At 42.7% G+C, this 20,063-nt stretch overlaps 1 protein-coding gene across 3 annotated transcripts in view; it reads left to right on the top strand.

Annotated features, from left to right (window-relative positions):
- Positions 1 to 20,063, top strand: part of KLHL17 (kelch like family member 17) — a 245,265-nt gene that overhangs the window by 36,769 nt on the left and 188,433 nt on the right. Inside the window, exon 2 of one of the 3 annotated variants that reach the window (XM_078642347.1) lies at positions 2,618 to 2,662. The exons of the other annotated variants lie outside the window; for them this stretch is intronic. The gene's annotated coding sequence lies outside the window, so the exon portion shown is untranslated. The remainder of the gene's footprint in view (positions 1 to 2,617; positions 2,663 to 20,063) is intronic. 3 annotated transcript variants of the gene reach the window in all.

Here is a 20,063-nt window from a genome sequence, read left to right on the forward strand (position 1 = left end):
GCCAGCTCTGTCTACCATCGACCGCTTATGGCCCGCTAGCCTGGGTACACCGCCCATCCCGAAAGACAACATAAAAAGCCTCGGGGTCTGGCTGGATAAATCTTTAACCCTTAACACCCAAGCAACCAAGACATCTGCGACCTTCTTCGGAATCATCAGGATGCTGAAGAAAATCCTTCCGCTCCTACCCTTTGAAGCCAAGCAAGTTGTGGTACAAGGCTTAATTCAATCCCGACTAGATGTTAGCAATGCCCTGTACTTAGGGGCACCGGAGTACGTCTTGCAAAAACTCCAGCGGACTCAGAATTGTGCGGCACGCGCGCTGCTACAGCTCCCACGAAGAGCGTCTGTAGAATCCGGGATGAGGACTCTGCACTGGCTCCCTGTCAGGGAGAGAATAAAATTTAAAGCCATGTGCATCTCCCACCAAGCCTTCTGGAAATCTGGCCCTAAGATTAATCATCCTCTGCTCTCCCCTTACCACCCCAGTAAACAACTTCGCTCTGCCAATGCATTCTTGGCCGTTGCCCCTCGGATTAAGAGATCTAGAGCTGGAGGTAGGTCCTTTACCTTTAATGCCGCCAAACTATGGAACTCGCTCCCTTTACATCTAAGATCCAATCCCAATCTGTCATCTTTCCGCAAGCAGCTTAAAACCTTCCTCTTCACTAAACAAAACTAACTCCTAAGCTGCTGTACCACGAGGCACTATTCTTCTTTCTCAGCGCTTGGACGCCCGAGGGCTGCAGTCACGCTTTATAAAACCCCTTTTCTTTTCATTTCATTTCATTTCACTTCTGGAAGTCCTGTGGTTCCTCATAAACCACTTGATTTTTAGACTGAGCATGTGCTTTTCACAGTGGTCTATAGGTGATTGATATGCAGGTGATTTAAGACTGGGCTGTGGTGCTACTGGTGAAATGTAAGAAGATTGCAGGAGCACTAGCAGCTTTCTATATTGCTGCTGCAAGTGTTTAGTAAAGGTGTATTTGCATCAGCAGACATGCTTTGGAGGGATATTGTTTGGAGCTACAAGCATTTTACATGGTCTTTGCATGTGCAGTATATTTTTGACTTTTTTCCACACAAAAAAATCTATCACGGTCTTAAGGCTGCAGGTGTTTTTAAAATTGGGTTTAAGCAGCAATAGGACTATCAAGAGTTTTCTCTTTCTTTTATTACATTTCCATCTGTATTTATCTTATTATTATTATTATTATTATTATTATTTTATATATATATTTTTAATGCTCTTGCTGTTGTGTCGAATGTTCAAAACGTGTTTTCCTGGCATGGTCCCATTGTGCCACTCTATCTCCAGGTGTGATTTCTGGCTTAGCTGGTGTTTTTTTTCTGCACAGGGAAATCATATCATAAGACCTCAGTTGTTTTCCTTGTTTTAGTTGAAGATTACTTCCAAACAGTGCTCGATTCTGATTCTATGGGAGAAGATGGAGTGCACCAAAGTAGTACTCATGGGTAGCAGATTTAAATTGAATTGCATTTATATAGTGCTTACTACCCCTGACGAGACTTCAAAGTGTTTTTCGGCGAGTAGCACGCTACTCCGGAACCCAAAAAGGTTTAGTGCTGAATTAGTGTAGGAAATATAAATTCATTTGAGTGGTGGACATGAGTCTGTTAGCTGGATTGAAAAGGATAGTGAAGGGATAGATGAAGGGCCTAGAAAGTGTTTATTTGGAGACCATAGCAGTCGGAAGAGGTTTGAAATGAGTAAAGGAGAGATGGAGGGAGGAAGAGTCTCTAGAAGTGGGTCAGGGAGAAAGATGAGGTATTGAATAAGTCTAAGAGGGATACATGAAGAAAGAGTTTAGAAAGGCTTGTTTGGGAGATCTATAGTAAAAAAGATTTGAGATGATGCAAGGAGCAGTAGAGGAGGGAAGCCTCTAGAAAGGTTTTTGGGGGGATCATTGTAGTAGAATGAGGTTTGGGATGAGTCTAAGAGTGGAGTTAGAGGATATATTGACACAGGTACAGGGTGAGATATAGGGTAGTGCATTGGAGATGCTGAATTAGGAGTAGAGTTCTAAATATAAAGGTACAGAAGTACATGGAAGGTATGCATGTATAAGGAAGGTAATATATATCTAGATGTAAGTTGTGTTTAATAAACTCAGATGTTACTTTCAAGTGTTTTTGTACTTTATACTAATTTATTTGGTGTTATATTATTTTTCCTTTTTAATAATGGAATAGTGAAGCAATTGTAGATAAACAGTTCTGATAACAAAGTGCTTAGTTATGCAGTGACCTACGTACAAGTTAAACAGAACAATATAACCATAGGTAATATGTACATTTGTTAAGCAGACCTAACCAATATCTATATATTTATAAATCTAATTATTATGCACATTTATACAAAGGAAGCAACATATCTAGATACATACATATAATCCAAGTAAATGCTTATATACACAGGGATATGCTGTACATTTGTATGGTGGTTATGTGGGGAATGGCAACTCTTGAGTAGTCTTCTTAAGATAAGATAGTTATCCGTAGATCTTATGTTTGGGGTTAAAGAGTTCAATAGTTTAGCTGTTTGAACAGAGAAGGATGTGCCACCTGACATATTTTTTTTCTTGTATGGTAGGATTTGGAGGCGTGGTGCCAATCTAGAGCGGAGATTACTTTGAAGGTATATGGTTTTTCTTTTTTTAACATTTATTTTCCTGGTGAAGAGTGGCCCTGTTCCATGTATCGCTTTGGGGGTGATACAAAGCAGCTTGAATGTGGATCTTCTGACAAGCGGTAACCAATGTAGCGCCTACAAGGCAGAGGAAGATGTGGGCTTGTGGCTTTACATGTAGGAGTAGTCTGGCAGCAGAGTTCTGAAACTGTTGTAGTCTTTTTATGACAAACATCCTCCACCATCATCTGAGAACGAACATGATTGATTGAAAGAACAAGAACACATACAACAGGGCGGCGGCATTTGGCCGTCTCTACTAAGAACCTTTGAACTAACTGTAGACTCAATGAATTACCATTTAGCTAAAATGGCCATGCTTATTAATTTATTTAACACGCAGACTGTATTTGTAGCAGGCATTGATGGGAAAATAGCAGACCTAAGTAAATGAATTGAACGTGCACAAGAGGACGCATCTGACCTAAAACCCAACTGCACATGCTCACCCATCCTGAAGAAAGGAAGCACACTACTCCCCTTAACTCTTGGAGCTCTCTTAGTTGATTTGAAGGGTGTCGTCAAATCTCAAATACCTACTGTTTAGGACCCCACCATCCACCGAGCAGCATTAGGCGGAGACAATCTGGGGGGTACTGGCGGTACAGGCTCCCTAGGGCAACCTGTGGGTAGGATAACTGTTAGTGTCATTGATTATGTAGTCCAGGGTTACAGGCCTTGTTAGGTGTGACCCCCTAGGTTGAGGTGTCTTATTTGCCCCTTCTTAAAAATCTGTTTCTTTTCCTTGCCTAGAATCATTTACTTATGGTGTTTGAATGGCTTTTATGCCAAAATATCCGGAATAAATATCATGGTGCCCAAAATATTGAGGCCTAAGGGACTTCTCTTGAATATATTTATAAAGACTAGCTACATACACGTGGAGTCAAGCATAGTAAACATATAATTACTTTGCCAATATTTTGGTGTTCTGTATTTTGGCCCCACATATTTTTGCTTTTAGTTTTATAACATGAGAAACTTAAGTATGTGTAAAAGAGTAGTTAACATTTTTATCATATTTCTGGGTGAAGCTTTGTTTCCAAACGTGCAAAGCAAATAGCTATTTGAGATTTGCAGCTGTATTTTTTTTCTTTTTTTGTGTCCTCATTCAGCAATAGTATGTATAAGGAGTTGTCGGGTACCCATCTCTGCAACTTTTGATCTTTCACTGCCCCTTAAAATGGTCCTGAGTGGGGAGTTTCCCTATGGCGGTTGTTTAAGATGAAGGCCCCTTGTTTCCATTACCATATTCAATAATTGTATTTATCCATGGGGGAGCTGGCCATCCTGGCCACTCAACAGGTATTTACCTGTTATATTATTGCCATCGCATAATCATTGGACTTTGTGTGATTTGAGATTGCATGATACTTAAGTTTTTGTTCGGGATGGTCCTCCCATATATCCCAAAAATTTTATTTTTTACTAAGCTTTCCTTTCCTATCAAGTTTATTCGTTCTTAGGATCGGGTTCAACCATTCCCCATAAGTTGGTGGTGTCGGGCCCACCCATTTTATACATGAGATTTGCAGCTGTATTGGTCTCCTTTGAAAATTAATTCATTTTTTCTCAGAAACATTAGTACTAGGTGGATCCGAATGTTTATTGTGTTTTGTATGATGGTGTTATACTGTGTCGGAGTTCCTGCCCCCACACCGTGTACATTGCATATACTTAGCCAGACTGCTACTTGTGAGGTCGCTCCTAAAACAGGAGTGCAGGAACTCATCTAGTATCAGGACAGGGATCGTAATTTGTGGGTGCCGAGGACCAATTAGTTCCTGGTAATGCTAAGTTGTTGTCCAGAAACCTTGTTGATTGGGATTACCATGACCTGCCCACAAAGCTTCTTTAAAAAGAAGAATTCCATAAATTCCAACCAAGATTCTGTTTCCACCTGTCCCAGCACTAGCGATCAGGCGAGAGGAGTCAAAAAAGAAATAATAACTTAACTGCATATGTTGTGTATTCGTAAAGTGCACTGTCACTCGTGAGGGTATCCTGGCGCTGGTATATTCGTGATATTGACAGTTCGTGAGCTGCTGTCGCTCTTTCAAACTGGGTTAAGTTTTGAGAATTTTATTTAAAAAAGAGGAACCGCACCAAAATGGGCACTTAGAGTGTTTAATGGAGCAGGATAAAGCCCTAGGTCAGATGACATAGAGGCAGCGTGACTGTGTGACCAGCACGGCTGAAAGTTATGACTTGTGCCAAGTATATTTTGGACAGAGATAAGAACAGAGAACAGTGGTTATAGAGCCTTGTGGATATTGTACATATCTTCCAGTGCTGGCTCTACAAGGCTAAAGATTGTGCATAGTAGACAGTGGTCTTGGGGCATTTTCAGTGTGTGCAGGTCTTGGCTGAAGTTCACGGCTTGCACCTATTCACTGCGAAGCATAGATAACCCTCCCCAGAAACAAAACAGTGGCAATTATGCAGATCATCCACTCGGGCCCCAACAGAGCCATGCCCCCACCACATCTACAACATGAGAACATGACCAATCAGCACCACCCTGACCCACATCCTCAGCACCTCCATCATGTCTGCCACTTTCGCGGATGAATGGAAACTTTCAGAAATAAATGCCCTCCTCAAGAAGCCCGCAGCCGACCAGAATCAACTTAACAACTTCTGACCCATCTCTTCACTCCCCTACGAAGCCAAAGTGATTGAGAAAGCCATTAAAAAGCAACTCACCTCAAACTTCCCCATCTTCCAGCAACCTTTCTTCCAACCGAATGCCTATAGACCGCCTTTTTTGTACCGGGGCGGGAGAGGACGGGGAAGAAGAAAAACCCAGAATCAAGGGGGCCAAGTACATTGGGCACCGGAAGATCCGAATGCGAGCAAGAACAGGAACAACCCACAACAAGCAGGCGCAAGCAGTCGGAAAACTTGATAACAAACCTGTCAAGCAGACAATTGAGTATGGCTGAAAACTCAGTACTGAACAAAGGCTTGGGGTATGTACCCACTGCTAACCTTGATAAATTCAGGTTGCACTGTGAACTGTCGTCTTTCTTCCGTAAACTACGATTGAAAGCCTTTTTTGAGAAAAAAACTAACAATGAAGAAAACCTGGACATGAACGAAACTGGACTTAGGATTAAGTCCACGTTCTTACCACCACCACACTTGATTCCAGTGGAAATTTCCACATTTGAGCAGGCCGTCTTTAATGAGATTGAGACTACTACGCCAAAAAAACCCTTTATGAACTTAACCAGGGAAGAAAGGAGTGCCCTTGATAACCTGAGAGACTGTGACACTATTGTGATAAAGCCTGCAGACAAGGGCGGAGGTATTGTGGTGCAAGATCGCACAGCCTATCAAAAAGAGTGTCTCCGACTACTAGCAGACCAAACCAGCTACCGCAGACTACCGGTGGATCCAACAGAAGATCTGGAAAGCGAGATAAAATCGCTAGTGGAACATGGCGAGTCGGAAGGCTTTATATCCAAACAAGAGGCTGATTTCTTGTGCGGGAGTGAAAAAAAGATTCCATATTTTTACACCCTCCCCAAGATACACAAGAACAAGACACCACCACCTGGCAGACCCATTGTGTCTGGCATAGGGTCGGTATTGGAACCCCTTTCACAATTCTGTGATGTATTTTTCAAAAAAATGGTACAAAAAACAAGCACCTACCTTCAAGATACAAAAAGTTTACTTCAAATTTTGGATCAACTCACTGTTGCGAATGACACTATACTGGTGAGTTTCGATATAGAAAGCCTATATACCAGTATTCCCCAAGACGCAACACTGGATGTACTAGGTCGAGCCCTTGCAAAAGAAGAGTGGACGTCAAGAACCCCTAGAGAGTTTGTTCTAGAATGTGCCAGATTGGCTCTCAAAAGAAATTATTTTAAGTTTGAAGGCCAGATTTTCCTACAAACGGGTGGGACATCCATGGGCAGTTCTTTTGCTCCAAGCATAGCGGGATTGTATGTTTACGATTTCGAGGAGAAGTACATCCTTGGTCAAACAAACCCCTATAGCTCAAACATCTTAATATGGCGCAGGTACATTGACGATGTGCTGACCATTTGGAAAGGCACCGAGGACTCTTTGAATTCCTTTTTTAATTGGATAAATACTTGTGATGAACATCTACGCTTCACTTTTGAAAAAAGTCCAGATACACTTGTGTTTCTTGATATAACAATCACAAAAACAGATGGTAAACTAACAACTGTGACCCATCATAAGCCAACTGCAAAAAATAACTTGCTACGCTTCGACAGCTTCCACCCGAGACCTCTGCGTGAAAACCTACCCTATGGGCAATATTTGAGGCTCCGTAGGAACTGCAGTGAACTGGCTGATTATAAGAACCAGGCAGAGGATCTCACAAAAAAACTGCAGAACCGGGGATACCCAAAAAAGATTCTCCAGAAGAGCCAAAAACGTGCGCGGAACCAACCACGCTCTGGTCTCTTGGAACATACAAACAAAGCAGCTGGAGAAATACCCCTGACATGTGTTACTACCTATAACACCATTTCCAATGACGTCTCCCGAATAATAAGGAAACACTGGAATATCTTAAATACTGGCAACCTGGAATGGGAAAAACCCTTGTTCAGCTTCAAAAGGGCGCAGAGTATAAAGGACAGGGTGGTCAACACAAGACCAATAAAGACAAACCCCGAAAGGGAGACACAAACAACGCTATGGGATTTACCAAGAGTGACAGGCCACTTCAGATGTGGTACCTGTAGTGTCTGCCCCTTCACGAAGAACACAAAAACGTTGCAATTGGAACCAAATAAGACCTGGACTATCAGGAGTCATACAAATTGCAACAGTGAGAATGTTGTCTATATGCTGACATGCCCGTGTAATCTAAGATACGTGGGTATGACGAGCCGAAAAATAAAACTCCGGATAGGAGAACATAGAAGCACTATCAGGTGCCAACAGACTAACACAAGACTAACTGAGCATTTTCTTGCAAAAGGCCATACACCAGATGACTTAGAATGGACCATCATTGAGCAAGTCAAGCCAGGTACGAATCTGACTAAAAGACTATTTGAAAAAGAGCAAAGATGGGTGTACAGACTGTCTACCCACAAGTCGGGTTTGAATGATAATATCCCGTGGAATAGTGTATTGGCATGATTCACTATTCACAAGAAATATCATGATGTACCGAAATTCGCACAGAACATCGCATAAAATGAAGACTTCATAAATATACTGTTAATATAGTCGAATTTCTGACTCTGTTCGCAGGTCCGTTACGAGTTGCCCCTCTCTTTTGCACTGGCAATGAAGCTACCCCCATGTAAGCCCTAATAATGTAGGAATATCCTTCGAAAAACTACAACAAAACGATCGATCATGTAAACGATTGGTTTCTGTGGCAACGTAAACAAGAGACACCCTCTGACTACGTCTGCCAGATACAGATGACACCAACTGAAAGCGCCGCCCTCGGAGCTCCCTGGTTGGCCAATGGCGGAGTCACGTGACTACCCCACGTGATACGGCCACGCCCAACCAGGAAGCGCTCCAAACGATACTTTACCGGTAACCACAGTGAGCACCGGTTACTCCTCGGGGCACCACCAGCCGGAACCAAGTAGGTTTACCGCCTGATGAACAGAAGCAGCAAGTAAGTGATGCGCAACCGTTTTAATGCGGGAACAAGAGGTTCCTCGTATTTTTGATTTGGTAAGCCGGCGGGCAAGGCTACAAATTCAATTGATCACAACAACTATAACCGGGCATATTTTTCCTTTCCCTTTCTTCCTCCTTTCTACATAACGATTTGAAGGAGACGGACTCTTGCCGTCTTGGAAGTGCAGGTGCCCATGAAGCGGCAAAACCGCAAAGAAGCGTAAGCTAAAAACAATACCAGTCGCAATTCACCAAAAGCGACGTCACGACTGCCCACATATTCCAGCAGCCGTTCACTTCGTGATCACAAGTAGAGATCACTCACTCATAGCACGCCGATTATTTTTCACGAGCTATTCACAAAAATGCCAGAACTAGGTCGACACCACTTCTTTGGCATTATCCGAGTAGCGACCAGCCACAGTCCTGTTATAGCACTGTAGCAATGTAAATAAAATAGATGAATCCCTCTGTTCCAACTCAGGATTATCATCTACTATTGACTTGGTATGGCTATATATGTTAAATGTGACGTATATGTATTGTCTACCCTAGTATGTGACCCCGTCCTGTTTGTTTTTTGTTTCCCTGTTTTTACAGGTTTTTTCTTTGAACAAAAGAATAAGCACTTATTTTTCACGAGTCCACAATTTGTGCACTCTAATCTGGACTAGGGCAGGACGCACCTTAGCGTGTGTGGACCACCCAGTTCAGTCACATGGTCCTGACGAAAACCAATTAATGATATGATGGTTGAAACATGTAGACCCTTTTAAATTTTATTATTTACCACACTCCACATAGCACACTTAGCTATTTTTATCAAACACTAATTATATCACCGAAGCCTACCTAATTAGGCATAGGTGCAACACGTTTTTAATTAAGGGTTCAAGCACTCAAGAATAAATTACTTGCAGTGAGTAGTGTTGGCCCTTTTTAAACCACTTGTTTGATCGTCTTGTACATATAAAAAGGAAAAAAAACGAACCAGCTCCACTGTAATCAGGTGTCGCAGCACACCCTATAGGCACTCGGCCTATGGGGTGGGACCCCGATGATGAAGCATGTCACCAACTAGGTTGGTGAGTGAGGGGTCTTCTAAAAGGATATGTATTATCCAAAAACAGGCTGAGGCACATGGTGCTGAACTGAGCACCCTAGCCCCTATCCAGAGGAACACATTTTTACGTTCTCTCTATTTTTGAGTGGATACTCCTTTATTGTTTTTGTAAGTAATTCTGGGGACCAGGAGTTCTCAAACTCACATTGATAAAGTGTAAAATCCCTTACTCTCTCGCTTTGTTATTTAAGCTTCCTTACATTCCTATCCTCTCCCGGTTATATTAGTTCTCTATTTCCAAATGATTATCTTCAGATGTATGTGTCTGATCAATTAATCAGTCAATGAAATTGCATTTACACAGTGCACGACTTCTACATAACAAGTGACCCGGCGCTAATCGGCAGGAAGACTGACCTGGACGTAGGGAAGCAAAAAGATCTAATCCTCCTCAAAGAGGAAGGTTTTTAACTGCTTTTTAAAAGTGGCCTTCAAGGGAGCCCAAAGCGAACATTGGGCACAGCCCTCAACAAACCATTATTTGGATGGAAGGGGCAGCCCTCTGGTTCCTATCAATTATTGTAAAATGCACCACCAAGTGTTTATTTCTGCAGGGCTCCAAAAATATTTTTTAACTGCAGTACATTCCAGGTAAGTTGACAAGTTCAGGGTGGATCACCATTTCCGCTCAAGAGGAGAAACGCATGCAATGTCCATCCAAAGAGAAGTGCCGGTAATGTCAGATGGAAAATATCCCCACACAAAGGGTATTTTTAGAGGCAGGAAGCCCTACCAGAAGAGGTTGGAAAGTAGTCTAGAAGATGACAATTTGTTATGATTATCTGCAAACGGGAGCAATGGTAACAGCACCAAATGTAACTTGTGAAATCCTACTTTATAAACACGTTTGAAAAAGGCCTGCGCATGTTTAACAAATGGTAGATGTTCAACTTCGTATCCAACATTCCCAGCCAATTTACATGGTTGTAGTTTGGATTAACACCAGTTAGTGATCCTCGGAAAAATTATTTTGTTGCAATCCGTGGTTTGTATGGACCGGGCTCAGTTTCCAATCATGAGAACCTTAATTGTAAGCGGAGTGCTGCAGTAAGTGCATCCAAAAAAGCACAATGGCAAACGTAAGGATGAAAAAAGATCACTGCATAGGCATAGCTGTTCTGGTGGCAAGTGTGTACTAAGGTAGGAGACTGAGGTTGAATGACTGTCGAATGGGGTCCGTGTAGCATTTACTGTTAGCAACAAAGCACTCTTCAACGCCAGCAGCCCCAGTTCCCACAGTTCATAGGGACCGTTACATGTTCTTACCCTTCAGAGGACCTTTCGTTTGAAGGGAGCAACCCTCCTTTTATGATTTCAGTTAAAAAATGCTCCTTCTTTGACTTTCCAAAATCTTTCTACTGCAGTCCGTTTCGTTCTGCATTGTAAAGTTCAGCATGGTTAACAGCTTTTAAGTGCAAAAACATGCCTTGGTGACAACTGGACTCTGCTCCTGCGATGTTGCTGATCACCCACGCCTTCCATAACTTCGATCCTGTGTTCCTGCAAGAGTGATCACCCACGCCTTCCATAACTTCGATCCTGTGTTCCTGCAGGAGTCTACTACTACAGTCTGTTCCCCCCCTTCGCTCCTCCAAAGCTTGCATCCAGTCTACTTCTAAGTAAATGTAATTGCATTTGTATAGCGCTTACTACCCCAGACGAGGCGTCAAATCGTTTTTTTGACAAGTAGCCCGCTACTCTGGAACTACTCAAAGGATTAGTGGTGAGTTAGTGTAGTGAAATATGAAAGTAATTTGAGTGGTGGATATGTTAGTCAGTTATATGGATTGAGAAGGATAGCGGAGGAATGGAAGAGAGAAAAAGGTTTGCATTTCTATAGCGCTTGCTACCCCTTGTAAGGCATTGAAAGTAATTTGAGTGGTGGACATGTTAGTTTGTTATTTGGATTGAAAAGGATAGTGGAGGGATTTAAGAGGGAAGGATTTATATATTTTTTTGTTTTGGAGCTCATAGCAGTAGGAGGAGGCTTGGTATGAGTGAAAGGGAGGTGGAGGGGGAAAAGTCAGAGGGAATGGTTTAGAAAGGCTTGTTTTGGGGGATCGGAATAGTAAGAGGTATGAGATTGTTAAGTTGAACACTTGAGTCAAATACTTGAAAAATAGAAGTTTATTTGTAGCGATCTGAATACAACCCTCACAGTCTTGGATCCAACTCCAACTGCCGAAGGTACGATTCTCAGAGAACCTTGGCACATGAATCTAGAACAAAGCACCGTCACAGTAATGACATAAGCAATTTGACATAGCAAACCTTCTTAATATTGAATTAACCATAACACATCTCCCTTACTACATAAAGAAATGAATCTGTACAAAAATAAATAAAAAACAAAAAAAATAGAAAAAAAAAATTTGCAATACAAGAATAAGCCATAACGTCAGCACCACCGGATAAAGGAAATTGAATTCAATAAGAATGCATAACAAAATCCTTGTGCCAAACTGGTCTTGTTCTAATCCTAGTGAAAGGAAACTTTGATGTGTTCTGAGAAATTCTTTCCCACTCGTTTAGAAAGTCTGCAGTTTCCGAAATTATCAACTTTAACAAAACACGACCTATTCCACACATCTCCAGAATCTAAAACCACAAAATTTTTCTTGACCGCAGAAATTTTAAACGGACCCATAAATTTATAATGACCCTTTCTTACAAAACCAGGTTTTCTTATTAAAACTGTATCACCAATACTCCAAATGACAGTTCTCGTTTTGTGTGTGCTATCAAAATTAGCTTTGTATTTATCTTGGTAAGTTTTCCTCCTCTGAATGATATCCATTTCAGAAAATTGATCACTAATGGTACTATCTAGCCCTAACCAAACAGGATTCAGTTTACAATGTGGTTTTCTACCTCTGAGAGCAGAGAAAGGAGAAACATTCGTGACACAATTAGGTGTCACCCTATGTGCCCACCAAGTTTCTCTCAGAGTCACTTCCAAATATGTTCTATTTTGAATTGCTCGTTGTGCTCAACTCTTCACAATTGTATTCATGTTTTCAGAGAAACCTTTAGCTTGTGGAGAATACAGAGCAGTTCTAAAATGAACAATTGCTAAACTAGAAAGAAATTGTTCCATGTCTGAAGACACAAATTGTGTACCATTGTCTGTAATGAGTTTTGGGAATTCTTTCTCTAGAAAATTCATCTTTTAAAAAATCCACAACAGTTTGAGTGTTGACCGATGGCACACACTTAGTTACTACCCATTTGGAAGTATAATCCACAAGATGGGGCGTGGTCCTGGTGGTCGGTAGGCGAGGGTACCTCTGATCGTGCTTTTTCTGTCTTTGTGGAGTTTGAAGTTGAGGTGTTCCATATTACCGGTGTTGGATGTCGTGCAGCAGATGGTGTCCCTGTAGATTATGGCAATTCCACCTCCATGCTTGTTGGTTCGGCCTCTGTGTGTTATCTTATAACCATCTGGGATGGCAGTGGCAATGTCTGGTGCCGAGGCAGGATTTAGCCTGGTTTCTGTGAGGAAGATGAGGTTCAGTGTGAAGGAGGAGATTGTGTCCCAGACCTCCGTGGCATGCTTACAGAGTGAACGCACATCGAGTAGGACGCATTGTAGTTGTTTTGTGGTGGTCTTGTCTATGTATTTGGATGCAGTGTCACTGTTCTCATTGGTTGCTTCAGTGCTGAAGGTGAAGTGGCAATATCGGTAGGAGAACGGTTCTCTGGTGGTACACGGGGATGTGCAGCAGCAGTGGTTTGTGCGTCCGGTGTCCATGGCTCGAATGTCAGCGGCGGTGTTTCTTCGTGGGGTGGAAGAGCCAGGGGTCCTGGCATTGGGTGCGCTCCAAGTACAGATGATCTCGCCTTTGGCTGTCCATCAGCGTGCTGGCCGCGTGTCCGATACGTGACCGCAAAGCTGCCTCTATAAGTAGTTCTGGGGGCAAGGAGGGTCTGTCTGTCAGGAAGGCAGAGAGCAGAGAACCAGCGGGAGCAGGAAAAACGGTGGGCAGAGGCAGAACCTACCCCAATTAAACCAAATAAACAAACCAAAACCCAATAAACAACTAAAACCCGCTAAAACAACTAGAACAGCAGATTGCCAGAGCACACCAACGAGACAACCGGTGGCAAGAGCAGGAGGACACAAAAGACTACCTCAGAATAAGGTTGCCAACAGTGTCAAATTGCAAAATCGTCAATTGTGATAGCCATTGTGTTATGTTGTATCAGAGCCCAAGCCCTTAAATACCTTCAGTCTTCCATAGCCCACCGGAGGGTAGAACTAAAAGGGTTCTTGGCTAACCTTTGCAGACAGTATTATTTGTCCTGGGATTATATTAGGGCCCAATACTCCGGGCATCCCTCGGGACCGGGCAAAATTCCAGCACTTGCAAGGCCTAGCATCTTTTGACAGTTATATTAAGGTCTTTTGGCTAGTCCTAAGGTCTTTTTACAACTTTAGGGTCGTCATGTAACGTATCATTAACTGAGAAGTGCAGACCCACACCCCTTTCCAATCAACTAGCTATCATCCAAGACTGGTATTATGAACGTGTTTTCTGGTCCAATCCTGTCAAGACAGAAATGTTGTTTGTTGGTGACCACTTCCTTTATAGCAGCCCCTGAAACGTGGCCCGACACGTTAGTCCATTACACCGAACTATCTACAATGGTCATAGCTGTATTTTTAGACCCTAATCTGTTGCTCACGGATCAACTGTTGAATGTTGCAAACACCAAATTCTTTCCTCTCAAGTTCCTTAACTATATCCCTGTCTGTTCCATGGACTGCAGACTAGGATTTCCCCGATCCAGTTTAGGCTTTCTAAGAAATCAACTGAAATGACTGTGTCCAGAACACTGCAGTGTTGCCGTGTCAAAGGGGACCTGCTTTGAAGATATGGTTCTTTCCTTCAATGACTACCCTTTCTCAAAAGTTTCCAGTCCAATGCCCTGCCTAGAGCTCTACGACACTGGCCATCCATTTCTTAGTGCCATGTTCAACCCCTTTGTTCTGACCCAGGCTTCCTACTCAGCTAATCGACTGATTCATTGACTATTGAACTTCTTGAGCATGAACTGTCCCCCAGAATGGTATTCTGAGGCTAGGAAACTGACTAGATCAGGCAGAAATAAATTTAACAAGGAAACAGCCGGGGTTTAAGGGCCTTGCTAACAGCACAATGATTTCCAAGCTTCTCATTATTGAGGGAAGCTGGTTCCAGAGTTTTGCTCAAAATTAGGAGAAGAAACATCCTCCAGGTTGCTTTATGAACTTTCGGAACTTTTGCTATTTTTTTCTTTAATAAAAGGATGGCAGGCAGGGCGTTCTAAACAAAACCCTCTAGCAATTAGAACTCCTTGCCTCTTCAACCGCTTGAAAGTTCTCAAATGCATTATGCTGTCGAGCAGTCGCAGCTCGCGGAAGGTGGTGTAACATTTGATACCAGATGTATTGTTCTTAGTTGTCACAATCAGTAAAGGTAGCCGTTCACTTAGACTTATTAACAAAATATTAAAATAATATGCTTTAGTGACAAGCCGAGGTCTGTGCCATCAACTATAAGATATTCTAAGAAAGACGTTATTATTTGATTTGGAGTCACGAAATCCGTGGGATTGTCCCACATGCATCATTTCTTTTAGCCACCAGATTAGCCGGGGTGGGCTTTCTGATTTCTTTTCTCTAGCTTTGAAATAGGCCTTCATGAAGCCTTCTGCTTTGGTTCTCTGGAAACTTAAAAGGACCAACGTTGATCCGTCTAGATTTCAGAATTATGAATATGTCTGTGGTAGTGCCAGGTCCTGCAGTAGGTTACCATGAAATCTAATGGGAGGTGAAGAGTGCAGAAAATGTGCCCCTGGGGACAAAGAACAAAGGTCTGTGGAAATGTGCTGAATTTTTATGTTAACTTTAATTTTCATATTTGAGGCGTAGCTGGGACGCCTCGGTTCCAGATATCTCATGATCACAGGGCACCTCATGATTTAACAATAGGGCCATACCTCCATTTATACCTATCATGGGAAGAGTTTTCTTGTGCTACCGGGATAGCGCCTGATTCCTTACAGTGAAATTTATGGTCACTGGAACGAAAGCAAGCCACTATCTCTTTCTCCTGGTCACTTTACGATTTTCCTTTTCGTGGGGGTTCTCTGCGTCTTGGCAGTTCAGTTAGTGGAAGCCAGAGAGCCAGGAATGCTATTTCTTTGTCTTTGCTGTTAATATTTCAGTTGTTATTATGCCTTTGGGTCCTTGCTGCCCCAGGAGTCTTTCAGTTGGGGTCAGGGCATAGAAATACCAGTTAACTTTCACTAAGAGTGGTCCCTATGAAAAGAGATTCCCCCATGCAGGCAGGTAAGGGTCCCTGACCACAGTTTTGGTCAGCTTGGTCCTGGCTGGCAAGGGAAATTGACACCACGCAGAGGTCACATTCTGTAGCCAGGAAAGACATTATTTTCGCAGACTTCCTCTGGGTCGAACCCGAGAGACTGGATTGATGGGTAGGTTTGGGCGTACCAGCCAGCTCCTAAACTTCTAAAACAGCCCTTCTTTAGACACAACAATGGCCATTGATGATCAGGTGGGGAGTCATGACAGGTTAGTACATAGCGCATGCCCTTTAGTGGTAAGCTACAATAACTGCATGTATACATCCATTTACCAACTAACCTACTCATACATTATGGGCATCTCCCCACAAAACATGCACAAGAGGTAGGGCGCATAAAGCCTTGATACTGAGTATTAAGAACTGGGTGGATTTTGCACAGAAAGTCAGTAGGCCCCATAAATAATCCAGGGTGGCTGCTCCATCACAGGATTCTAGAGTGAAACCTGGTGCTCAGCCACTAGACAGAAACCTAGGGTTCTTTTCGAGCGCTTGGTACCATGGTGGCATCTGTGATGGAGGTATCAGATGGAAAAGACCATCATGGCCCCTTTAATTTGGTATTTACAGCTGAAGGCTTCCGTATTTGTATTTCTGCACTAGCTGTGCTCTCTCCATTCGAGTTCCCTCCACCCCCAGTTCTTCCTGTTCAGGAAGAGAACCGTGCCCATTCCTGAGGCCTTGTTGGTCACTCGAGGGAATACGGAGGCCAAAAGGGAAATGCTTTAATGAGGGATTGGTTTTACAGATGCTTTTAAGGTGACCTTAGGGCCTCCATTTTATAGTTTTCGGAGTAGTCCAGTGAGAAGTTTATTTATGTTGGACTTTGTACTGCGTTTTTTAAGGGGATTCCTTAGCTTTGTGGTCTTCTTAAAATGACTTAGAAACAACATGTCCTTTTCAGATCGTGCCTACCAGACCGAGCTAGCCGCCTGTTGGCGAAAATAACTGTTGTCTCCTTACAGTGGGCTTAGAGCCCGTCCATTGCTTAGCATTGTTTGATGTTGTTACTCCTCTTTATTTGCTTTTTTATTCGTCAGCTTGTTTGGGTTTTATTTCCTTCTTATGTTTGTCTCTCCCTGGAGCCTGGTAGCATTACTTGTGTCCTTCCACTACTTACTTTTGAAGCAATACTTTTTTTTTTTGGTTAAGCACTCCAAGAGTGCATGTGTTTCCCGGCTGTCTCCCTCGTGTACTGCTCTTCACCCTGAAGAACTGGGACTTCAAGTACCCAGCGGCGCCAGGGACAAGCCCAAAGTCCTCTGGGTTCCCTTGCCTTGGTATACAGAGACACGGAATACTTCTAGGTGGCGTCCGAGATCAAATTTATTAGCTGCAGCTAGTAGCAGAAATCCCAGCAATACAACACGGTGTACAACTCAAGAAACTGCTCAATTTTTATAGAGCAAGACATCACCTTTTATACACAATATTGTCATTATAAATGTACACCCACTGCACCAAATTCTGACCAATAGGACACATTTTCTAACTGAGTATCACATTAACAAAAACCCAATTTACAGTAACTCAACCCAAAAGTTAATTATTAGGACTGTCCCAAATTCAATTTCCACAAGCCGGACAAACCCATAATTGAAAGCACTACCCATGTAATGAAAAGTCGTAAGGAAAGAAACAATTTAGATGCTGATTAGGATAAGATATGTGCAAGGAAACTAAAGGTTAACGAGGTCCTGAACAGTGATTGCCAATTTCAGACAACGATCAGCTAGTGAAACTGGTTCTGCAAAAGGTCGGTTTCAGGTGAAAAGGGTCACCCTCTCTGCAGTTCATTCAGAGTCAGAAAAACCCAAGTTAATATATGCACGAACTCAGAAGGTCAGGCCACTTGTTTGTTGGGCCTACTTCACAGGCCTATGTAAGAGCAAGACTAAAATGGAGTCAGGTTTGAGAATTACAGAACCACAGACCCTCCTTTTTCCATTGCGTAGGCAATAACCTAAACTCACGTCAATCTGAATCTAGGTCTATATCTATTCTCATCAGGTCATCAAGGTGTTGCTGTAACATCATCTTATTATCCTTCACTTCTCTCGGGACGGGTCTTCTCACACAGATTGTAGCACAAAGACTACAAATGGCGGGACCACACTGGATGCATAAACAACACGAGAAAAGGATAGCTAACGCCATACCAAGGAACATCAGAATCTTCCATCCCCATTTGGACAGCGATTCCCATAATCATCCCATCAACGACCAGTTACCTTCGTCCACATGAATAGACTCAGAGATCTTATGTAGTCTAGAGATGGCTTGGTACACTGTTGGGGCATTATCTGGTATGAAAACGCAGCAACTAGATCTAATCAATTTGCATACCCCACCTCTATCTGCAAGTATAATATCTAAAACAAAGCGGTTTTGTAATGTCATAAGGCGATCCGCTTGAAGCTCAGCTGTACCAAGCTGAGCTCTCGGATTCTGACCAGTACCTTGCAAACAAAGATGACCTCGGTGGGGTACAATCCAAATAGGAGGAGACCTTCGCTGTCTTTCTTTCTCCGTCAAGCTAACACTATATGTCGTCTTATTCCAACCGACATATGCTCGTACCTCATCTATAGGGATAGCATTATACGCATCAATATCTCTAATCATATCGACTATTCCCCGTATCAAAGCATTCTTGCTCACGTTATTGTTAACAGAACGCACTGGAGATGCTTCGTTCGCATAGATAAACATCGATTGGAGTGCCCAAACTGACCCATTAGGTGAAAAAGGCAAAACCAAATATGGCATTCCCTTGTCTGTAGTATGTGGCATAAGACCACACACCCAACAATTCGTGGTATTTATGACTTGCTGATGCTGATGCAACATCTGTATAAACTAATTGTTCACAAATTCTGATCTTCGTGTCTGTTCATGTTCAGTTAACGTATGAAACTCATGTGGAGAAACAGTAGAAAAAGAAAGAGTAGGTTGGGAGGTAGATGTGAGCGGCAATTGTGTGACATAGAAAATCCAACCCACACAAGCTAACGTAATATTCACAAGCATAAGAAAACACATTATTAAAAAACATTTGCTACGAATCAATATACATTTTCGGACTTTAGAACCCACTTTCCTAACACTCTGGTCAGCATAAAAAAACTCCATCCTCTAACGTGCTGCTCACGGTCGTTACCTTCTTCACTTAAGTGTGTGCCAAGATCGTACTAACGACCCTGGACCACGGACCTTGTGTCACTGCGCGGTTCACCCCTTAAGAACTTCCTACCGTGACCCTGCAGCGGAGTCCGGATGGTGACTCGAAAAAGGAAAAAGCAAAAAAAGTTTCTTGATCTGCCAAAGTGTAAATTCACTATCTAAAAAAATATTTCAGTTTCACTTTATTTGTCCATATGTACAAGCTTTCTTGGTCTCAAATTGTAGCGTTCTTTATCAGGTACACTCTGGTCCTTGAATAGAAGATCCGGATTGGTGGTGTCAATCTTTAGATGAGGAGGCACAGCAGCTTGCAGAACATCATCCTCGCGTTCTGACCGTGTCCATGTCAAATGAGCATCACTAAAAGGCACGAATCTGGGGACTTTCTCACAATCTGTGTCAGCCATACCATCCCTCACCCACTGATCATACGGTAAAGGCAAAGGAACTTTCTTAGTATTGGTGGCATGCACCCAATTCTTTTTACCAGCTACTCTAACAGCAGTCCTAGTAACCAACAACACCAAAAAGGGTCCAATCCATCTCGGTTCCAAGTTTTTGGAGCGCTGAAAGTTCTTCACAAGAACTGAGTCTCCAGGACGAATCGAGTGGCCTGGATCTGTAGAAGCTGTCGGTAGACTATCATAGACCTGTTGGTGAAGAACACGTAATTTAGCAGTCAAGTCATGTAAGTAATCCACCAACATAGGGTACTCAATACTGCTATATTCTTTAGGACGAGGCACACCCCAAACATTGGCCGGACGACCAAACACAATTTCATACGGACTAAGTCCCACTCGAGAATGCACAGTCGTCCTTGTTGACAAAAGAGCCAACGGCAAAGGCATCCGGCCATTGTACCTTAGCTAATTTCAGCTTCAAGGTACCATTGTAACATTCAACAAGTCCAGCAGACTGGGGGTGATTCGCTGCATGGAACTTCTGATTTATCCCCAAACCAGAGCATACTTTCTTCATGATTTGACCCACAAATTCACTCCCATTGTCCGACCATACAATTCTGGGCAAACCA

The sequence above is a fragment of the Lissotriton helveticus genome, chromosome 5_1 (genome assembly GCF_964261635.1).
Source record: "Lissotriton helveticus chromosome 5_1, aLisHel1.1, whole genome shotgun sequence".
NCBI classification, from domain to species: Eukaryota; Metazoa; Chordata; class Amphibia; order Caudata; family Salamandridae; genus Lissotriton; species Lissotriton helveticus.